Below are 22,929 nucleotides of genomic sequence, written 5' to 3'. Positions count from 1 at the left end.
TGATAAAAAACCACAAGGTTGGTAGGCATTTTCTGCTTCCCCCCGCCCCCCCCAATGTTTAATATGTGCTTTACAGTGTAAATAGCCTGAATTCACCAATACATAAATCAAATCCTCTCCATGTTCAGTGAAAGTGCTAACTACTCAGTGCACTGATTTAGAGAAGATAAATTGAGCGTGACTGCTATGCTCAGCAAGAGCTGACCAAAATGCAGTACTTAAATGTGCTTGTGTGCCACTCAGCCAGGTTGGTAGCAAGAAGGAGCCTGTATTTTCTCATGGCTGCTCTGCTGTATATTATGGAACAAATTAGTGGTTGTGCTGGGATTCCTAACAGATGCTTATTCACATGAAAAAAGCATCCTGGTATCTTGCATGCAGAGCAGCCAAACTCTGACAAGGCAAAGATCATGAACTGAACTCACAAGTGAGTTAATGAAGAAGTGTCAGAGCCCTGAAAGGTGTCTGAGAAAATCCTAATGGCCAACATTATTTTGTTCAGGTTTGTTTATCAGATACAAGAGATGGCTTCACTAAGGAATCTCCAGCACGGCAGGTTTTATGTTATGACTGGTATAAGTATAGTAGAGCCTCACTAAGGACTGCTGGTTCCTGTGCTCCTCTGAAATATTAGGGAGAAACAGTCTAGGGATAATTAGAAAGTTTGTAGCACTAATTCTAGATCTAGACCACTGGGCAACAATATCATGTGCAGGTTTCTTGTCGATTTGCTGTGAAAGGCAAACCTGTTGTCAAGATCCTCCTAAAGTTACCAAATCATTTCTGTGCATCCCAGCAGCCAGAGTGTTTGCCTTCACCCTTCATTGCTTGTCTGCAGCTTGGGGAGCTGGTCTCCACACAGCTCCCACATTGACTGCCTCCCATCCTGGCTGTGGCCAGGAATGAAACCAGGAAGGTGGGTGACCTTGACACACTTTAAAGCTGTAAAGTTCTAGCAGAAAACTAGTCTACAATCCTGTCATGTCCTGGTGCCTGCTCTCTTTGGCTGGTTATTTTTGCTTTACTTGGGTTTGAAGCAATCTCCACTGACATACAGAATGGGGTGTTTTTTCACACACTGAACAGCCAATCTGCAGAACACCATGTCTGCGGATACAGAAGTTAACGTGGCTCAGAGGAAGATGTAGAAGTACTTATGTTTGCTAACCAGATAAAACACATCAGTTTTGGGCAATCTCTTTAACTGAAAATAGCCAGAGGCAGGGAAAGTGCTTGCGGGAAGTTTCAAATGCAGTCCCCAGCTACCTCAAATGCTGCTATAAAGTTTTCTGCAGTTGATTGGATTGCAGGGGTTGGCACAGAGTAACAAGCTTACACCTCACCTTAAGAAAACTTTTTTGGTGGTTTACTAATAATTCAGTAATCTCTCTTTTCATCTGATTGCTTATGACAGGACATAGAGTTAAAACTGAAGGACTCGATGCTCAGCTATTTTAACTTAGTATGGTTTGGCTAGGGCCCTTGAAAGCAGCAGGCATCTTTAACCCACTGTAGTTCTGATGTGAAAATTGTACTGTAATACCATGGAGGATGCTTTTATTAAATTGTTTTGAATGTTAAAGTTATGTTTCCTTTATCGTCCAAATGCAAAATTCTTCTATTTTTAGAAGAAAAACTGTAACCTGCAACAACACCAGTTAACTACATTCTCAGCTGAAGTACACAAAAACAATACTATCTCCCAGCAGGTGCTCTGGAACTGGCTTATGTTAGTCTTAAACCCATCCCCCCCCCAAAAAAAAAAATAAAAAAAATTCATTACTGGTCAGTTCAAGTGAGAAAGCTGTTCTTGCAGAACAGTATTTAACAGGCCTGCAAATAAGAACAGAACAGCAGAGAACTGCAAAAATGTTATCTCAAAAGCACTTGCCTCACCCTTAAATTAAATCCAAAATATTAAATCCAAAATCCCATGGACAGAAAGAAGGGCTGAGCATTCTGTTTGTCGCTGGGCATGTGAAGGAGTTGCATGCTATGGCTCAGATGTCACAGCACTCTTCTCAGTACTGTTTTTAAGCTTTCAGTAACGTATCAAGCAATGCATTAAATCACCAAAATTAAAGGTGAATGTCTTGAACACCAAGGATCTTAATCTTACATATATTTAGGGATTTATGTTTACTCATGTAACAGTTGTTCCTCAGAAACTTTTCAGCTGGATTAGTGCTGAAGTTGTAAGTTTTTAAACAATCTGTAGCCAAGTTTTTCTTAAGCCAGAAAGACTATTTAAGATAAAAGAACTGGAAATATAAGTTATATTTTCAGCTCTACAATCTAAAAATGTATCAAAATGCCTTTTAATTGCAGTATAGACCAAAAATCTGAAATAATTAGCAACATTCACAGTGCATGTCGCAACTAAAATTCCACATAAGTGTATTTTAAAAATTATCTCTTCTTTCACTTAGCCATTTTGTTCAAGAACCCCTTTGTCATGGATGAGTTGGTAAAACATGCATCACTCAAAGCTCTGTAAAGAATGCAGTCTCTGCTCCATGTCAAATGATTTCATCAGCTCTTGGAGAGAGATTTGAAGAAGGATGTTGGCAGATAAAAGCCCTTTTTGTTTGCTTTAAAATTGTGATATATTAATTTCTAATTTTAACAAAACATGCATTGTATATGGGGCATTGGAAATTTATGCAAGAAGAAGGGTGGTCTTTTTTATTTTATGCTGTAATTTCAGGATGGAGTTGCCTCTGAGGTTCTGCTTCAGCAACAGGAAGAACAACTCCTGGGGCATTAACGGACCACCACTGTCCTTTCACAGGAGAGGAGGGCCAAGCACTAAATCCTCTCAAGCTGCTGCAAACCCAAATGATCTACTTCTGCATGGAACAGTGTAGAAAGCCCTGCATAGCCTGATGTTCCCAATACATGAAAGTTGCATGCTCCATCCTGCTGAAGCCAAGGGTTCAAAGTGGTTCTTTGAGTTTCTGGTTGGTTTGTTGGCTGCTTCCATTCTAGCCGTTGATGCATCTCTTCTCTGACATAGCTTAGAATTGCCTCTCTGAGTTTTTATGTTAATCATTGGACTGCTGTTCAATAAAAAAAACAGTACTTCAAAACCACATATGGTTAAAATAAGCTTTTTTTGCTGGCAATTTTTTCCTTGCCTGCATGTTTTCTTTTGAAAAGGAGTTAGTCCTGCAAAATCCTGCACACAATTGTAACTGTACCTCTAAGGACTGTTTGTCCATTAGAAGCTAAGAAAACCCAATCAAATGTTATTGCTTTGACTCATCTGACCAAATTATCATCTGCTATGCTCATTAATTAAAATAGTTCAGGTGGAAACATTTGCCTGCAGTCTTCATTAAAATTATCTGGGATTATTATTTTTTTTCACTCATCTAATGAAAGGAGAACAAGAAACAGCCATTTAAAGCAGAACAGGAGAAAGCAAAAAATGGTGCATACAGATAAATATAATTCCTAAGGAACCAACTAAAAAAAAAATCAGTTTAAACATGTGTCAGTGTGTCACAAAATTTTTTCCAGTGCTAGAATTTTCCAGTGTTGGAAGTTCAGAATAATCTTGGAAAGCAGTCACTCTATCTGTAACCCTAGAGAAGTCTGAATCAATAATAATAAAATATTTCTTTATAATGCAGAAAGGGTTTTATGGCACTGTTTAGATGATCCCAGGCATTTGATGTGTTCAGATGAGTAAGACATGAGGATTATGTCTAAAATAGTAGATTAAACAGTGCCATGGGGTCAAAACTTTGACACGGACTAACCAGTGGTCTTCCTAGAATGGTTCAGGAATTAGCCCTGGCTGAGGACCAACCTAGCCAGGGGTTGGCAGCCTGGACTTTGCCAACCTGTTTTGAAGGCTGAGGAGTTTTAACAATGTGGGTATGACCGGCCAGTGACAAATGGGCTGAGGTCAAAGAACCAGCACTGGCATTGTCTAATTTCCTGAAAACAGACATGGCCAAAGTGTCATCCATAAATTTTTAACAGTTTCTGTAGGGCTGCCACCACATTGTTTTCAAACAAGGATAAAACTGTGAGAAGCAGAGATGTATCATTTCTCTAAAAACCTCAGCAGAACTGCAAACCCCTGAACTGTGAGAGGAGGATGAGTAAATGAGAAGCACTCAGACAGATGGCACTGTCAGAAGGACTGAATTCCTGAGGGGGAGTGCAGCAGAGAGCAGAGGAACAGCAGGCATGGTAAAAATACGGGAATAGCAGCTGCCATAGCTGTTTCTACAGAAGGAAAGCAAGTTGAGAATATTGCCCAAGGAGTTTGCCCTGTTCTCAAATCCAAAGGGAAGAACAAAGAAGACAGCTTTGCACAGAAAATGTGGTGCCATACAGATGGGGGATGTTGGTCTCTGCAGTGTTGCAGCTGTTAGAGATGGATTGGAGATGATCACTTCCAAAGCTCACAGCTGGAAAGTCAGCTGAGGCTGACACTGGGACCCAGAGAGAAGTCCAGCTTGGCCTGGCAGGCAATGGTGAATGCCAAACAGAGCAATGACACAAAGCTCAGACCACAGAGAGACATGAGCTGAGATAATTCTGATTTCAAATGAGTCAGCTGAAGATCCAGATAAATTCCAAAAAAAAGCATATTTACCCTGGCAAAGTATCAGTGTGATTGCTGATTCTCCTCTGCCTTCCCAAAGACAGTATTTCCACCTCACAGCAAAGATGATGGACAATACTTATCACTGGCAAAGAGATCCTGAATGACAAGTACAAAGGTTTTATACAAGAGCTTGTCACAGTGCTATTCCTCCCCAGTGTCCTTCCTGAGCAGCAAGGGCAATTATGATGTCTACACATTTTTTTCCCCACTATGGTACAGGCTCTGCTGAGGAAGAATTGTTGAAAGAGAAGAAGCAAGATCCTTCAGCTTGGTTTTTGCTCTGTAATGCTGCAGCATCAGAAGAAGAAGTAACTGTGGGAAGAATATTGCTTAGCCCTGTAACCCTGAGACAGAGGTGCTCTCTGGAAATGGCATGTGCATAAAAAATCCAGCTGCAACAGGCAAGATGTGAGGAACTAGGACAGCATCAGCATTTGTGGGCTATTGTGAGAACCTAGCTACAAATACCTACCAGGTATCCTTGGTGAAATACTTTTTTTTCAGTGACTCTTAGCCTGGCATAATTTTCACAGGGATGGTAAAAGTCAATTCTCTGCCACTGAGCAGTTTCTTGGCTGAATTTCAGCAGATCACTCTAGAACATGGAAACATTAAATCTCCTCAGCAAAGGGGTTATGAGATTGTTCTCACATGGGCAAACAACATTTTTCTCTCATCTCATTCTTGGAAATGCTTGAAGCATTCTAGTTGAAATTTCCAAAAACAATTCAGACTTAGCCAGACATCCAGGCTGAACAACTGAATTTTGGCAAAGCTGTAAACAACTGGGCTTCATGCAAGACTAGATTTTTTAATGAAAAATGTCAGGCAAACTTAGACGTCTTGTTATCAACTTGCTCTGTAGTATGTCTCCTCTTTTATGTCCCAGCTTAACATTGCAAGTCAATTGGCATACTTGACTTTAAAAATAGCATTTAATGTCTGCTCACATTTATACTTTGCATTTTCATCTATTGCTTATTCTCAGCTGATTATCTGCATTTTGCTAAGAACATGACAAAACTTGAGATTAAGATAAATCCTCCAATGCCTCTATTAACAAAGTTTCAAATTAGTTTCTAGATCAGACAAATCTATGACAGCCTCCCAAAAGTATCTGGATGGAACATCTTGATTTTTCCTAGTTTTCTCATGACTTTAAGAAAGGACTCACAAAGGAAATTTAAGAGAAGTCTACTGAAGCAGTTGACTTAGACCAACTAGTCCTCTTTCTAGAATTAGACAAATGGCACTCAGAATGTACTTATGTTGGTAAGACTGCTTATTAATAATACCATTCCCTTCCTTCTGTGTTCAAAAAGCAGCATTTTTAAAGACGCTAAAGACCAGAGGTTTGATTAAGTAAATTTCTATATTTTTGTTTGAAGCATCAGAAGCAGTGTCTATTCTGAATTTCTCTATCTTATTCTCAGTGGATTTCATGGTTTCTTAGAGAGTATATGAAAAAAAGAGATATTCTTGATCAGTGAGTTGAGTTACACAGTTCACAGATGTCCTAAGAAATGTCTAAATATCCCTTACAATGGTTTCAGCCAAACTTCCTAAGTTTTTTCTTTATTTGATCAGCAAATGACCTATTTTGGCAGCACTCTGAAAACATATAAAATAGCATAATGTCTGCAATTTATGTTTTCCTGCCTGCAGTGCTCTATGACAGCATTTTTAAGATGAACCTATGTGACATTCTGCCAGACTTTTCTGTGATGTCCTCGGAAATTTTGACCTATTAACTACAATGGAGTTTTAGTGCAAGCTGTCTAAGGCAGGCCTGTTTCCATAGAGACTATTTTGAATTTAAGAATTACACAGGTGAAATATTGCTCACAGAATACCTAGGTTTGTTGCTTTCTTTATAGTAGAGTGAAACTGTACTATGTATTTGTACTGGCAGATGGTTTTCAGTGACAGCTTTGTGCTTGCTTAGATTCTCTCTGTGGAGACAAATGGGAATATGAGTTTAATACCAATATTCTCCAGCAATAAGTCAGTTCCTGTGGACTAGAGAAGGGCTGGGACACCTGCTCACTATCTAAATGCTCAAGGATGTGCTTTTCTTACTTAGCCCCTGGTGTTACAGCTACGCATCCATCCTGCTGCCCAGGCTTTGCCCCTTGGGGATTCCCACCACAGGGGAACTGGCAGCAGAAGGGTGTGATTAGAGCCTGCAGCTGAAATTATGTTGGGCAATTTCTTCTAATAAACAGTACATACCAACTAAAAGCATGGGTTTGAGTACTTTGTGACAAGATTTAGGTCAAATTTAGTACAAAGTTTCAGAGAAACAGAAAATTAAAATGGAACGTACAAACCTTGGAAACAGTTCCTTTTGCTATTTCCAATATTTTATCCCCCACACTAACATCACAAGAAGTCAGCAGTACTATAAGAGTGAAGCAGAAAAATTCTGAGAAGATGGTTTCTCTGCCCTCTTTTTCCACATGTCGTAGATCCTGTCAAAACTCAGTAGTGGTTCAACTTCTTACTATATAGAAATAAACTGTTGTTCAAATTGTCTGCATGATTCAAAATATATTTTGTATTTGAATACAAATGAGTGAATTCTGTGTCACAGGGAGCAAGAACAACTCCATGACCTTGCATGTAGCTTTGGGGCTTCCCAACTGTCAGCTCTTGCTCTGGTGAATATTTAAGCATTTTATACAAAGCAGACACTATTTGTTGCTCCAGAGAGTGAAAAGGTCATCTCAGAATACCTTTTATTTAAAGCATTTTCCTAGGAGGTGGAAGACTGTGTTTTAATCTCTATATTGTAGCAATAGAGTATTCTAACCTCTTCCTATCTGGGTTGTTTTGATGTTTATTTTTCATGGTTCCAAACTCCCACTTGTCTTCCTGTTCTTTAAATTTTGCTAGGCAAGCTCCATAATAAAAACAGTATTTTGCAACCTGGTAAAATATTTAATCCAAACAAAAACTACTATGTCTCACTGCAAATCCTGACCAAGCATAGCAGAGCATTTACTTATTTTTATTTTTTAGATTCAGCCATCAATCAAAAAAGTACAGATACATGCACAGTCTTAATAATAATTAATTTTCCTGGGAATTCCTTTGAAGGACTAACTGAGCAATGCCTTCTTCCCACTTTTCTCTTTGGCTCTCTTATGTGCTGACTACTTGTGAAACCTATCCTCCACCTCCTTCTTTTTTACAGCCTCAGAGGTTCAGAGACAGAACTGGGAGCACTGTAATTGTTCTTGTTTTCTGTCTAGGAGGAAAGCAGTGCTGCATTTCTGAAAAGTTCCTTTTGTGGGTGAATCCCCACAGTATTACTGATTGATTACTAAATGAAAACTTCTATGAACCAAGAAATCACAGCTTGTTTGCTAGGGGATTATAATTTAAGATGTATAAACAGTTTTTTTATCGACTATAATAACAAATTTAAGTAAAACTGCAACAAGGTGACAATTAATCTAATGTTAAAATATCGGTGGACATATTGCATACCTATGCAATATTATTTTTATTCCCAGATTCAGGTGCCTATTTTCTTAACGTGTGGGAGCAGAGATGAAGTGAGGGAAAGAAGAGGAGCTGTTGCTGTGCCATCAGCAACTGGCTGAAGTTCTTCCCCAGCCCATGGCCTGACTGCAGCCCTATTCCTGCCCTTCACCCTCACCCAGACTGGAGCCCCAAGGTTGTCAAATCCTTTGACATTTTGTTTATGTTCCCATAGGAAACTCATGCCTCCTTTAGTATTTAATACAAAAAAAAAAAACCACAACCAAAAACCTCTTAACTGCAGCCTTTTAGAGACTGACTGTGTTGTAAAATACAATTTATTCCTGTATTGTCTTCTTACTGACCCTGCTCAGGTTCTCTGGTCTCTGGTCTTTACTGCCTGAAACTATTTTTTGTGCATTCCCATCTGTACATGCTCCATGATAAGTGACCAGTGTGAATGATTGCACAGTTACAGAGTCGAGCTGCGATGCAGGTAAAGCCATGAAGAAGGCAGCATTTTCAGTCTAAGTAAGGGAGCTTTGAGATAGGGTTGATGTTGGGGTGAACTGAAATGTTATCTGTCAGCTGTAGCTGTCAGCAAAAATATTAAAGGAAGAGCAGCTGCATCATGCCACAAGCAGGGGTCTGGAGCAGTCGTAGCTCCAAAATAGACTTTACAGTCAGACAGAGTTTTTCTTTTAATGAACCCCAGTAATAGTCATGGAGTGTTTATTTTCAAACCTACTTTGAGCCAACTGATAATGTTACTGCTTTTAAAATGTTTTAAACAAATGCTTGAGATGCAAGAAGAGCTATTTAGAATAGGACTTACTGAACGCTATATTACTACTTCTATAAAACGAAATTTTTCTTACTTATTATTTTCAGCCTCTGCAGATTTAAATTTACCCTCACTATTTTAGTGTTCTAAGTTCTGATATAACAACAAAATTGATATGCCATTCAAAAATCATAACCACGTTTCTCGGATGGAAGAAAAATTCTTGGCTTATTGTAGTTTCTGCAGCGTTTTTTCTTCCTTTTTAGAACACTTAATTAATGAGATACTAAGCTGTCCTGAAAATATTTATTGAAGAATCATGTCTTACTGTCTTTTTGGGTTGTCTTTAAAGAAAATAATAAGCAGCAGTCTCTTCCGGATCTTGAATTTCAAGATAAATGTAATAAAGCTTGTGGTGGGGTGTTATTGTTTACTGCTTGGAAAAACTTATGCAACAGCAGAATACTGCTCTGATTTTTGAACTGCTGCTAATGAAGTACAACCAGACATTGTACATTGCCGTGAGTCAGGAAATCTGGATGTTCCTGGACAGAGGCCAAGGGAGCTTAAACACATCAGAGATGTGATGTATATGTATCCTCTGGGGGAGAGACATTGAGTTGTTTTCAAGCATCTCAAGCTGCCTGATTCAAGAAGCAACCAACTGACCACCCTGTCTGTTTCTTAGAGTCCCTCGTTTTTACACCAGGAAAACAAGATTGAAGTAGGCTGTCCAGGGGAGCTTAGAGATTAGATTCAGCCTTGAGACAGCAGGTTCAAAACCCTGAGGGTTTAACTTTGTTCTTATACTAAAGAGAGAAAAAATATTTGAAAAAGAAAACACAAAACACAGAACAAAACAACAACAAAAAAACCCGAACTCTAAATTAAAAAACAACAACAACCAAACAACCACAACAACAACAAACCCTGATATGCTACAATTTACTGTGAGATTTTAAACAAACCTTTTGAAGTAGTGGTCTGCTAAAGAAATATATTACTTTTTTTAAGAGCATGGGTGCTACCATTGTACACATGGGAGAAGCTCTGCTCTATACAATGCTAAATCTTTTGCTGAGATGCTTCCATGTTTCAGTACAGCCCTGTGGTACACATAGAACTCTCTAGCACTTTTGGAGCCTTCAAAATATTGTTGCTGTGGGGCCCTATTTTTTGAGTGAAACTGTTTTCCTGAAGCTAGTTGGGATAATATAAAAGGGTACCACTGGTGGCTTTTCCTTTCCACTCTTCTTTCTTTCAGCTACCTAAGAGACTTTCCTAAGAGACTTTCACTTTTCACTCTCCCCTACCATTTTTTTGGTAGATGTGTTTTCCTTATCTTCCACAAAAATTTCCTGTATCATGCCCCAAGAGAGGATTACAGCTTTCACTGCCTCTCCCAGATAAGTAGAACACACAGGGGGATGTTCTCTACCCAGACAGTGCTTGTACACCCAGGTGTATGGGTGGCTGCTTGGACTTTCACATTTCACACCTTTTGTCAGGGGAAGCTCTCACAATAAAGACCTGACCTCCTTTTCATGAAATCCAAGGAAGGGTCATTTATTACCCCATTTCCCCCCCTACCCCAGAAATGTTCTCAGGTAAACTAAGACATAATTTCCAGACCTCCTACTCTGACCTTTCTTTGAGCTCACCTTTGCAGTTGCTACTGCTGTTACACCATGATAGAGCATGGTGTGGTAGACCTGTGCTGCCTTCAGTGGTGTTTGAGCAGCTGTTAATGCAAACCTTGGCCTGCCTCTTCTGTGCCACAACACATATGTGAGCATGAGACTCTGCCCTGCTCTTGGACTCACTGTCCCATCGGTCTACTTGTGTTGCCAACCCCACACATCCAAAATCTTGAGATAATCTTCCGAAGTTGTGTTTCAGGAGATGTTAAAACAATAAATCATGGCATCAGATGATCTAGAGAATCATCTAGATCACAGTAGAATTCAACTCTTGAAGCCATCAGGATTGTTTCTTTCTAATTTTCTTTATTTTAAATTAAAGCTGAGAGTCACTTAATGGCAACCTAATCCCTAGGGTAAATCCTTATAAAAAATCTCAGTTGCCAAGAGTCTCATGAGCTGCCACCACTGCTTTAACAAAGCAAACAGGACTAGAGATCCTGGCTACTTTCTGAGCCTGCAGAAGACAGGCAGCACCGTAGGCAATTTCTGTTTTCCAGGCACTGTTTCTTCCCTTAGCCAGTACATGGGGGTCGTGTGGCCTCTCCACAGCACCACAGCAGCTCTGGGGCTACCCCAGCACCAGATAATTTGGGCAGCAGTCACCGGCTCACCCCTTCCCTCAAAGGTCCTTTTTCCTCCAAGCTGTTTTTTTTCCCCCAGCAGCCTCCTTCTTATACCAGGCAGCTTCTCCTGAGCACTCCCAAAATAACAAGCCCACAAGCTGACAGCCATATTTGTCCTATTAATTACTTCTGGTATTACTGAATGTGAGGGAATGGTTTTGTTTTTCCTGAAACATCTTAGTATTGACACTAGTTTGGTTTCTATTTTGGTATAGTTTTGTTCTTGCAGCTTCCTGATAACATTCCCAGTCCTTCTCTTTCCTTATTCTTCCGTGCTTTACCAGGATGGCTGATTACTTGCTACCCACAAACTCAAGGCACAGCTATGCTTCCCTCTGGGGAGCTCCTCTAAAAATAAATATTCTTGTCATTCAGACTAATTCAACTTCTATTCCTACCTTCTCCCAGCAGAATCTGGTTTCCAAGGAGAGCTATTTAAGACTCCTTATTCAAAGCTGTTGACAAGATGTTCAATACTGCAACATCTCAGGGTGTCAAAGTCACTACTATATTTATTCTTGTAACATCCCAGGTGTTATTAAAAGTGAAGAAGTAAATAACTCATTGCAAGTCACACCAGGACTCAGCAATGTGAAAGTCAGCCATTGAAAACAGCCTCCCTCTCTCCTTGTATGATACCTAGCACCTCACATTTTAAGGTAACGTTATTTGAAAGGAATAACCAAAAAAATTCAAACATAGCATATTTTTTACAAGGAACCTGCATTGAACACAGCTTGAAGGAGCTGGGAATGTTTAGTTTGAGAAAGAGAAGGCTAAGGGGAGACCTCATCAGTCTCTACAACTACCTGAAAGGTCATTGTAGGGAGGCTGGTGCTGGTCTGTTTTCACAGGTAATTAGTGACAGATCAAGAGGGAATGGCTTCAAGCTGCAACACGGGAGGTTTAGACTGAACATTAGGATAAATTTTTTCACAGAAAGAGTGGTCAGACACTGGAATAGGCTGCCCAGGGAGGTGGTTGAGTCACCATCCCTGGATGTGTTTAAGGGTTGTTAGGATGTGGTGTTGGTGCATATGTTTTAGGGGAGAACTTTGTAGAGTAGAGATGATGGTTGGACTCAGTGATCCCCAGGGTCTTTTCCAACCTGAATAGTTCTATGATTCTATGATTCTATGAATTTAGCAAAGTGTTTTTGATTAATAAGCAATCTATCAGATGTCCTGTCACTCCTTCAGCTTATTCCTGCATTGTGGTTTAGTCTTTGTTTATATAACTAATTCTGGAGGTATCTAAAATAACCCTCTCTATGTGCAGTTATGCTTGCCTCATTTTTAGATGCTCACTGCTGTCTTGGAGGGATTTCTTTAGTTGACAGCTGTTACCAGCAGAATTGTTCCTGCTCTACCTGTTCATTAACAGTTACAAACTGTTGTGTTATGTTCAGAGTATTCACTAAAACTCACATAGATTATTCAGCTTATTTCTGATATATTCCTGTGTTTCCTTTGTGCTATCTGAGCTAAGGAGAAACTCATCACACTGTCTATAGCCAACATCATATATTTTTCTAGCACTCCATTAGTTCTCAGAGACCTATGGAGATACAGGTTGTGAGGCTGGTAGTGATACTGATCAGGGGCTAGAAAGCAGTATCATACAATCATAGAATCATTAAGGTTGGAAAAGACCTTCAAGATCATAAAGTCCCACCATCAGCCCTACACGCCCATGACCACTAAACCATCTCCAAAGCACGACGTCTAGCCAGTTTCTGAACACCTCCAGGGACAGTGCCTCCACCACCTTCCTGAGCAGCCTTCCAATGTCTCACCACTCTTTCTGTGAAGAATTTTTCCTAATATCCAATCTGAACCTTCCCCAGCAGAACTTCAGACCATTTCCCTTTGTCCTATCACTAGTCACTAGGGAGAAAAGGCCAACACTGCCTCACTATAATGTCCTTTCAGGTAGTTGTAGAGAGCAATGAGGTCTCCCCTCAGCCTCCTCTTCTCTAGGCTGAACAGCCCCAGCTCCCTCAGCCTCTCCTCATAAAATCTGTTCTGTAGACCCCTTACCAGCCTACTTGCCCTTCTCTGCACCCTATCCAGCACCACAATGTCCTTCCTATACTGCAATGCCCAAAACTGCACACAGTGCTTGAGGTGTGACCTCACCGAGGCAAACTAGATGGGCAGGATCACCTCCCTGGTCCTGCTGGTCACAGGGGGCCAGGCCAGGATGGTGTTGGCCTTCTTAGCCACCTGGGCACACTGCTGGCTTATGTTCAGCCAGCTGTCAATCAGCACCCCCAGGTCCCTCTCTGCTGGGCAGCTCTCCAGCCACTGCTCCCAAGCCTGTAGCGCTGCCGAGGGTTGTTGTGGCTGAAGTGCAGGATCCGACATTTGACTTGATTGAAACTTATACAATTGGCCTCAGTCCATTGGTCAAGCCCATCCAGATCCCTCTGCAGAGCCTCCCTGCCCTCAAGCAGATCAACACTCCCACCCAGCTTAGTGACATCTGCAAACTTACTGAGGGTGCACTCAATCCCCTCATCCAAATCATCACTAACGATGTTAAAGAGCAGCAGCCCCAGCACTGAGCCCTGGGGAACACCACTTGTGACCAGCTGCCCACTGGATTTAACTCAGTTGAACACAAGTCTTTGGACCTGGCCACCCAAGCAGTTTTTAACCCAGCAAAGCATGTACACATCCAAGCCATGAGCAACCAGCTTCTCTAGGAGAATGCTGTGGGGAACCTTCTCAAAGGCTTTGCTAAAGTCAAGGAAGATCAAATCCACAGCCCTTTCCTTGTCAGTAAGTGTGTCACCCTGTCATAGAAGGAGATCAGGTTAGTCAAACAGGACCTGCCCTTCATGAACCCATGCTGACTGGGCCTGATCACCTGGTTGTTCTTCATGTACCACATAATGGTACTCAGGATGATCTGCTCCATCAGTTTCCCTAGTACTGAAGTCAAACTAAAAGGTCTGTAACTTCCCACCAAACCACTTTACATCATATGGTACCAGCATACTGGAAGTCAGGCAATGTAATCCTCATATATAAGAAAGGACAGATGGATGATCTGGGACCTGAGGATTGTTCCATATGATGGAAAGTGGCTTGGTGCAGGGAATTTGTTTTCTTGGAGCCAGGTGGTTGTGTCACTATTACAGAGAGGGCTCTGAACAACTCTCAGGTACCACAGCCATCCTGATGTGAGAATTCCCTAGCCATTTTCCACTCGTCTCTAGTGATGATGGCAAAATTCTAGTGACATTACTTGCTGATTCATCTAAAGAGAAGAATATCTGTCTCTGTGGTTATTCTTAATAGGTATGAGAAATCCAATATGGAAAGACTGCCTGCCACATCCCTTTGAGTGCTACACAGCCCCTGTTTTGTCCTTCATGCAACAGTAATAACCACTAGGTGACTTTAAATGCTTCCACAACCAAAGGCTTTTCTAAACCAAAAGAGCCTAAGCTAGTCTCAGGTTAACCAGAACTCCATCTAGGAACCTATTTGCCATATGTGCATGATGCTTTGTTCCTGATTATAATACAATTGGAAAGAGATATTCAGTAAGAAAAGTGAGCTTAGCAGTGGAGGCAGTCTCCAGGGTTTCCTCCCTCAAAAGCAGCATCTCGCCCTTCCTTATTTGCTTATTACTTACATTCTCAATGCTAGCATTTCAGCTCATTGGACTACCTGGAAAGATAAAGGTATAATACACTTAACCCTTTTGTTGGAATTATTTTGCAGAGAGATGGCATCTTAATGGCATTCTAATTCTAAATGTTTGGCTTTCAAACAGAATGTGACAGGGAGGAGGAAGAGGAGGATGTGCATTTTAAAAGCTGGAGTAAACCAGGATAGAAAATTACTTGCAAGATTTTTCGTTCTTTTTATGCTTATTTTAGGATATAACACATCAAACATGACAAAATCAAACAAAAAAGCCCTACAGATATTGCTCTCTTTGCAATTTTGAAACTGTGATTTATGTTACTATCAGCTATCTCTCCAGCCATCTTTTATTCAGCATACAGATTTAGATACACCAATTATCATCACTGGCAAAATATTCCTCAGCCAATCATGTTCAAAACTTTGTGATCCAAATAAGATGTGAGACCTTATAAATAATGACAAATTTAAAATACTCAAAATAACTGAAAATTATTGAAGCCCCAAGTAACCTGTTAAGCATCTGGACTTGGTCCTGCTTTGAGGGAAACTGGACAACTTCTGTCAGTTCCTTCCACCTAAATTCTGGTTCTGTAACTCCATAACTGGCACCTTTCCTTCAGAGAACATGCTACGGTGACCCTGCCCTTTACTGTCTGCAGTGTGATACTTTTTGTGACTGTGATTCTAGCTCCTGGCTCTTGCTGCTTGAAGCAGCACTGGTTCCCATAGCCAGTTGCTTTGTAACACATGGTTGCCCTGGCACTAAGTAGCTCTGTTGCCATGTGTGTTTCTCCATGCAGAAGGCACATCTTGTTCTGTGCTGTTTGACATGCTTGAGGACATCTAGCATGGTGTTCTTGTCTTCCATCTCCTGCCCAGAGTAAAAAAAATCACCATGTTTATTTTTCTCTAAAGAATTCTGTCAGATCAAGGAAATGAAATCCTTATCTACTGGAATGTAATTCATGTTTCTTTTTATTACATAAGACCTTGTAGACAAAAGAAAGGAGGAGAAATAAGATGCTATAGAAGAATTACTGTAATCTTTACACTGAAAACTAGATCCAAATGTTTTTGTGATTACAGATGATGGGACAAGTGAGATTTTGGTGATAAGCATGAGTAACAGACACAGGATCTGAATAGCTTTAGCATCGGAAAATATACCAAAATTTTAAAAAAGTTTAGTCAGTCCAACACTGACCCAGTCATAGCCATATGTGCTTTGCCACCCTTTTACTTATGTCGCTACTCATGGCTTTTAAAGGGATATTTTTTTCAACAATCTGAAGTATCTATTTTAAAGTAAGAATGTCCTTTGAGTCATGCAAATAGATACTGTGAGGTTTTATGAATATCCTATCTACTACGTTTACAAATTTAAGCTTGAGGATAATTTGTGTGTTTTTCTTTAATGTACATTTGTTGTCACAGTAAGTGCAGTTTTCCCAATAAATGGAAATTGCATCGTTTCCTTAGCATTCAGGTTAATGCACTGAAATAGCACATGAACTCACTACCACTTCTCCCTTCCTGTTGTCACAGTAGCTCTCATTTTGTTACAGGAACAGGCACTAAAACAGATCAGTTTAGATATGTGCACATTGGAAAACTGAAGCAAGTCTGCTTAGAACCATTCCTATGACTCATATATGTGTGGGAAAGACCTTATTTTCACAGAGATCTCTTAGATAAACAAGGCAACTTGGCAGCAATTCAATTACACTAATGTTAGCACTCTCCTGCTTTCTGTTGCATTCATTTGCTTTGTATTTTCTGAAAAATGCAAGCACTCTGATAAACTCTAATAAAAATTCTTGTACTAAGGACACATGAGCATTAATTTTCAATTACTTTTTTTTTCTGTTTCAATGAGAAAAGCCTTAAAAACAGTCTCTAAAAAAAATCCTTTTCCATTATTACAATAGAATCCACTGTTTTTCATGTGTTTTTTTTTTTTAAGTTTGTTAGAGAAGCTGTATCTCTTGCTATTCACAGCCATAACACACTAGTTAGTCAGATACTTCCCCCCTGCTCCCCAACCCTATAGGCCTCTAAATACTGCGGATTTCAGATAGAAAATAGATTTCAGTAGATTTAGCTTCCAAAATACTACTTTTACATATGCACTGGAACAAACTTTTGAGAAGCATAAATCACAAAACATTATATGCTTTGACACCATTTCCCCAAAAAGGAAACGCAAAGAAAGCAATCCTTGCTCTAAAGAGACCTTAAAGTACATAAATCAAACTGGAAAAGTTTATTGCAAATCCACTGAGGTTTTGCTCTTGTTGTGAAGCCCCACTGTTTTATATCTGAATGAGTCTGGCTACATCATAGATAATTAAGAGTTTAATTACCATTTTATCAGCTTTGAAATGAAACTGATTTGGATAACACAGCAATCTTTTAGACTCACACACCGCATTGCTTGTGTCAGCTAACAGCAACCAAACGGGTTGCCCATTTAAGGGAAAAAGTACAAGCTCCAGCCTATTTCCCTGTGCTACGGATGTGTTTGTCCCACTCCTTCAGCAATGCATTCTGTAATGCCAAAAAACAATTCTTTTGTTACAAAAGGCATGCACACGTGCACACACACATGCACATTTCTGATGAAGTTTCAGCTCTCATAGAGCTGCAAAATTAAAGAACTGAATATTTGAATTCTTCGTTTTCTTCTCAGTTCTATAATACCACACATGTAATTTTTTATTAACTAGGGGGGAAAAAAAGCAGTGCCATTTCATTGTCCCAGAACACTACTCTCTAAACAGCACAGGATAAAGTATTTTAACAGTTATGTGTCTATAGAGTAATTATTTCAAAACAAAATGTAATTGTGCTTTTAGGATGTATGCCCTTAATGGTAGGAATTGTCTCTTTCTCTATATTTTCAGTGTGTAAAACATTTTTGAGATGACCACAATCTATGCGATCTTATATATCATCTTTAGAACTTGCATTTGCATCCTTTACTTGTGGAAAAGATTTAGAGATATAGTCCAGCCAAAGCAGAATGAGAATGGTAGAGCAAAGCCATCTTGAATTAAAAATTAAATGCTGTCCCATTTTAGGAAGACTGTGTTTGCATTGGTATTAGTACTAATTTTGCTCTGATAGCAAGAAAAAAAAGTAGTACAGAAAGTGCAGATCATCTGCAGAAGCTGGAGGAGTAGGTGAAAAGACCCAAAATAAAAGGAAAAAGCTAATCAAGTATCCAGAAAGGCACAATTTTCACAAATACATTAGACATCACATGGTCTGCACCATGATTAGAGACTCACACTGTCCTGAACAGGAAATAGGTACAGTTGCTCCTGTCCTTTGGACACCAGAACCTCAAAGAATAACTACAGGACCATGTTATAAATGCTCTGTTTTTCTAGTATCACTAACTTGGTACAAATACTAACTACTACATGAGAAAAAGAGAGGTGATTGAATCTCAGTTCTTTATTGAATAATTGTTTCCTCAGTTATCCAATATCCTCCAATGTAAAGAAAAACCTGTATTCCCTAAATAATTCTCAGCATTCCGTTTAAAATTAGGAAACAACTTTCAGCAGAAAACACTGAGAGAAATTAAAAGAGAGAAGGCTAAAAATGAAAAGCACCTGAATAAGATGATGAAGCTGAAAAGTACAGATGTTTGTACTTCTTGTAAAGAAAAATTTAAACTTTTCCATACAACAGGTGTTTTTTTTTTTTATCACATAAACTATTTTATCTTTCTAGCTTTTGGTTCTTATATTAGGTTTTATATAATAAATACTTCTAGTGAAATAGGGAGTACAAATGGATAGAGTTCCTTCTTCTTTGCCTTGTTGTTTCATCTGGCTTCTTCACAAATATAGTTTTATTTCTCAAAATGGCATTTTAGACATGTAGGAGGACAAAATCCCTGACCCCAAATTCAGATTATATATGAAAATAGTATGTCAAACTGCAACAACCAGCCTTGAGAAAAGAAGGGAAAAAAACAGGAAATTAGAGAAAAAGTAAAGTGTCTCTTAGGAAAAAAAATATTTGGACAGGAATATAGATATCCATTTTGTTAAATGCTCTTGAGGGGACTGGAAATATATCTGTTAATTATTGAACACTATGACATGGTCTTGTTAAACTCAAAGGAAATGTTACTCTGAATTCAGTGGCTTAAACCTGGCCTCTGACTCAGCACAGATCCTATGCACATTCTTAATTTATGCCTGGGGGCACATCAACTGAGTTAGATGAGATTACCAAAAGCCTAAAATTAGGCTGTGGAATCTGTGCCAATAGAAAGATCCTGCATCAGGAGTTTTACTGATACACCTGTAGCAGGAAAAAAACTTTCAGTATGTAAATGGCTACACTGGCAAAATATGACCCAGAGGAATGAAACAGGGCATACTAGTATAGGTACAGTTTTCCCACGACACTTATGCTTACTCCACAAGCTGCTTTCCAGAAGCCCAACTCAAGTCTTCAGGAGTCTTATATGAGTCAACACAGTTCTGTTGGTAGACAATTTTTAGTCTTTTTATGACATGGAAAGTGCATGTCAGGTGCTACATTTAGAGGCACTATAGAAAATTCATACTCCATCAGGTTAATTTCAAGCTTACTAAAGCCAATAGCATAGACAGTGGACTGGTCAGCTGAGAGCCTGACATAAGTAATCTACCAGATATAAGCAGAAACAGTACGAAAAATCAGGGCAGATGTAGGCAGGGACAGAGGAGTGCTGAGTTTTGAAGAGGAATTTCAAGTCTTTGAATTTGGTGTTAAAAAGAACCAGACATTCTATGAAGAGACTGAAAGACTGAGGTGATGACAAAACACTGGGTTGAGATATTTACTTTAGCTACGGATAGATTGGCTAAAAGAGGGCATAAATTATAATATTTGTGTAATTAAGGTGAAAGAACAGGCCTCAAGCAGAATCTGGAAGTGGATTCAGGTTGGGAGGAATACACAATCCTTAGCAGCATGAAAGGCATCATTCATTCCACAGTTATGGGAATATAAACAAAAACAAAATAATTTATAATGGGAAAATAAATAGGTAAGCTATGGCTACTTCTTCCAAGTAAAATCTGTCTTGCAAGAAGGTCTCTACAATTTAGTTTATTGCCAAAACATAAATTACTTTTTGATTTAATATAAAATTGAGCTTGATTTTGCTGTAGTCGTTAGTAGAATTGGCTATTCTTCAAATATGAAACCATCTGTTGAATAGCCACATTACATATTCCACAGATTTGATTGGAAAATCCCAGAGCCTCTTTGTGGACACCTGTTGAGAAAAGTAATTTTAGCCTCCTTCTCCATTTTGAAGTGGAAAGGAAGACAGATGTATGTAAAACCACAACTCCATGTGTTAGAGTTGGAAGTTGTTATCAGGCTGTTCAAAAGTCTCTTCATTTGATAATTAGCAGGCTAATAAATTTGCATTTTCCTTTTAAAAACTTTGCTAAAAGTAAACTGTGCAAGAAAAGCAAAATTGTAAAACCATCCATTATACTGAGCAACAACTAAAACCAAAAAGCAGTCAGTAATTAGCATAGCATTTTCCAAGATTTCATCATCCCTTTATGTTCAGAAAGTCACATTTGCCATTTCTCCACAGTTCATAATTTGTCAGCTAACTGAGTCAAAGTCATAAAGCAATTTTCACTCTAGGGTCAAGATGACAAAACCATAAAAATCATATTGTCTCAGTTTTAGTTCTCACCGTACGGCTTTATTACACAAAAAACCAACAACAAAACAAACAAACAAACAAACCAACCCAAAAAAACTTTCACAGGATATGTCTATATTAAAAAGAAATACCAAAGTTTCCCTTTGAGATTTACCTTTGGGATACCATAGTGCTGTAGTAATTCCACAGTAATGATTATCATATTAAGTCATGACCACCAAAACGTATTCTTATTTAATACTTAATAGTGTGTCCCTTCTATGAAAATAAAATGTAAACTATATAATTTTTGCTTGTAAGAATTTTTTTCCATCCTAATACTTCATTTTTCTTATTGTTTCAGAGGCAGTTACACTCTCAGCCACCAAGTCAAAGTTGTTTCAGAGTATTTAAATTTCATCCAATCTGTAAGCATGTCACTGCTAAGATGTGGTATTAACATCATTTATATAGTATGCAGGGATGAAACTAGCATTTTTTAGCTGAAGCATGACCTCCCCATCTTCCTCAGGCTGTCCCAGTGTCCACAGACTAGGTGTCAACACAGATAGTCAGCATAGACTCAGTCAGTCTCTTCCTTCTTTAGGACAAATATTTTTCATCTGAGACAATTCTACATAAATCTGTGAACAGGGTTTTTGCATGAGTTAAGTGCATTCTTGAAATCTTTGACTTCGTAACTGAATTCTTATTGCACAGGAATTCATAACCAGTACATGTTTTAAAAATTAATGCATACTAGATTTCTTTTGTTTGGAGAAAATGGCTTTAAGAAATGGGGTGTGGAAGACTCATTCTTTAATTGACCAAACAGCTTTTGTCAGTTTAGACAAAGCAAATCATACTAAGCAATTCCTCCCTTAAATTACATGACCATTATGGGACTATAGGATATGCATTTCCAACAAACAGGCTTCCATCCTGCTGCCAGGGTAAAACTTCTGATAACTGGTTTCTTTTTTAGTTTTCTTAAAGAAACAAACACTTCAACAACAATGACCTAGCTCAAGCACACTTGGGGACAGTACACATTAGCTCAGTCTTTAGGACAGTTGCATTATACAGCTAATCAATTGAGCAGAGGTTAATATTTGTTCTAAGTACATAAGTACAAGAGGAAGAACTAAGAGCTGTTGTCACAAGGACAGTGAGAAAGGCACCAGGTGTGTCTGTGTGTTCAAAGTTAGTAGGAAAGCAAAAAGTACAAATTTGCTGGGTCACAACTATTCAGTTAATTCAGTTACTGAATTACTATTTACTCTTAGTTATCAGACAAACTGTAATTATTTTTAACAGCTGCTAGACTATCACTTCTAAGGGATTATATGTATTCTATTCTTAAATTTTGGGTTGTCTTCTGTCAGCATATGAGCAGATATAAGCAAGATATATGTCAAAATCTATGTGAAAACCACATTTTCCACATTACTACTAGCTACTTGATTATGCTTGCTCTAAGAACTGAAAAAGTTATTTAAGCAATGTTTTTCTGTGATGAAAGCATAAAAAAAATTCTAAAGCTTGTATCCCAGTTTTCATCTACTGACATTTCCAAATCATGCAGGAGATTGTACATAGAAGGAAAGAAGTAATAGTCATTAGAGAAGAAAATAACTTCTTTTTAAAAGAGTGCACTGGAGTGGTTAGCTCAGCCTTACCTGTCAGCAACACGAACCTAGGAATATATCCTTCACACCGCAGTTCACAACAGCTTGTCCCACAGCACTACCACAGTAGTAGACAGATCCAGCCCAGGAGAACACAAAGAGAGAAACTTTTCCCACTTTTCTAGGTCTACCAGCAGCTGAAGTAATGAAGGGAATGGGGTGGAGAACAGAAGACCAGAGCTGCTTCTCGCAGAAATCCCAGGAAGTAGAAGTAGGAGGTATACTCTGCCTTGTGTCTTACCCAGACTTTTGTTTAAAAGTTTTTTCAACTGTTGCTAGGTGGTGTTAGGCTTTGGCAGTTTACTTCTCAGATTGTATTTCCCCTCTTCTGGTCTCTTCACACAGTGTTACAGCAATGACTTTGTTGAGCTCAGCTCGCTTGTGCTATATTTAACCAGTGTTCTCAGCAAGTCAAGCCTGTCAACAGCTGAGAAGTTTGGAGCAGGCTTTGCTGAGTTCCTCAGCTGCTGAATTATCAGTGGATGTAGCACTGCACAGCCCAGCTACTACATTCACTGAAAGACTGTGGGGAAACTGTCAAATCCTTTTAAGGGCTTCCAGTGACTTCACAGGAGTAATTACTATTTAAAGCACTAAGTACAAGATGTGTATTTAGGCATATATTTTAGACGGCTAGAGAAAGAATACTTGTGTTCACAGCAGATGAGTTCAATTATTTATACAGTGA

General features: G+C 39.1%; 1 protein-coding gene across 4 annotated transcripts in view; it reads right to left on the bottom strand.

The window, feature by feature from the left end:
• The window catches only part of FILIP1 (filamin A interacting protein 1), a 113,894-nt gene extending 91,305 nt beyond the window's left edge, over positions 1–22,589 (bottom strand). For 3 of the 4 annotated variants that reach the window (XM_051614244.1, XM_051614241.1, XM_051614242.1), the window contains exon 1: positions 22,233–22,589. The gene's annotated coding sequence lies outside the window, so the exon portion shown is untranslated. The remainder of the gene's footprint in view (positions 1–22,232) is intronic. The other variant, XM_051614243.1, reaches the window with a different exon arrangement.
• Between the last annotated feature and the right edge of the window lie 340 nt (positions 22,590–22,929).

The sequence above is a fragment of the Apus apus genome, chromosome 3, assembly GCF_020740795.1.
Source record: "Apus apus isolate bApuApu2 chromosome 3, bApuApu2.pri.cur, whole genome shotgun sequence".
In the NCBI taxonomy this organism is placed as follows: domain Eukaryota; kingdom Metazoa; phylum Chordata; class Aves; order Apodiformes; family Apodidae; genus Apus; species Apus apus.
Note: the sequence above shows the minus strand (reverse complement) of the source record. Positions and strands in the feature narration are given on the sequence as shown.